Source organism: Rhincodon typus, chromosome 49, assembly GCF_021869965.1.
Source record: "Rhincodon typus isolate 14 chromosome 49, sRhiTyp1.1, whole genome shotgun sequence".
Taxonomy (NCBI): Eukaryota; Metazoa; Chordata; class Chondrichthyes; order Orectolobiformes; family Rhincodontidae; genus Rhincodon; species Rhincodon typus.
The window spans coordinates 4,115,077-4,115,561 of record NC_063380.1 but is presented as its reverse complement, the minus strand read 5'-3'; the positions used below and the strand labels follow the sequence as shown (position 1 = coordinate 4,115,561).

Below are 485 nucleotides of genomic sequence, written 5' to 3'. Positions count from 1 at the left end.
TGAGGCAGTGGGGCACAGAGAGTGAGACAGAGACACAGAGAGAGAGAGAAAGCTGGAGAGTGAGGCAGTGGAGCACAGAGAGTGAGACAGAGACACACAGAGAGAGAGAGAGCTGGAGAGTGAGGCAGTGGGGCACAGAGAGTGAGACAGAGACAGACAGAGTGAGTCTGAGGGGGACAAGGAGAGTGGGACAGAGGGTTTGTTACAGACCCTAACACTCTGCTCTTTCTCAGAACTGCATTGTTCCTATTGTGGAGCCAGAGATCCTCCCTGACGGTACCCATGATCTAAAACGATGCCAGTACATCACAGAGAAGGTACGTCTGTTACAGGAGGGCATTTGGTTCATCTGCCAGCCTGTTACACAGGAACAGGAGGCCATTCAGCCCCTTCTCAAGCCTGTTACACAGGAACAGGATGCCATTCAGCCCCTTCTCAAGCCTGTTACACAGGAACAGGAGGCCATTCAGCCCCTCCTCGAGCCT

General features: G+C 53.4%; 1 protein-coding gene across 1 annotated transcript in view; it reads left to right on the top strand.

Annotated features, from left to right (window-relative positions):
• The first annotated feature begins 186 nt into the window (after positions 1-186).
• LOC125488107 (fructose-bisphosphate aldolase C-like) overlaps positions 187-485 on the top strand; it is a 2,958-nt gene continuing 2,659 nt past the window's right edge. The window contains exon 1 of the mRNA XM_048620974.1: positions 187-317. The gene's annotated coding sequence lies outside the window, so the exon portion shown is untranslated. The remainder of the gene's footprint in view (positions 318-485) is intronic.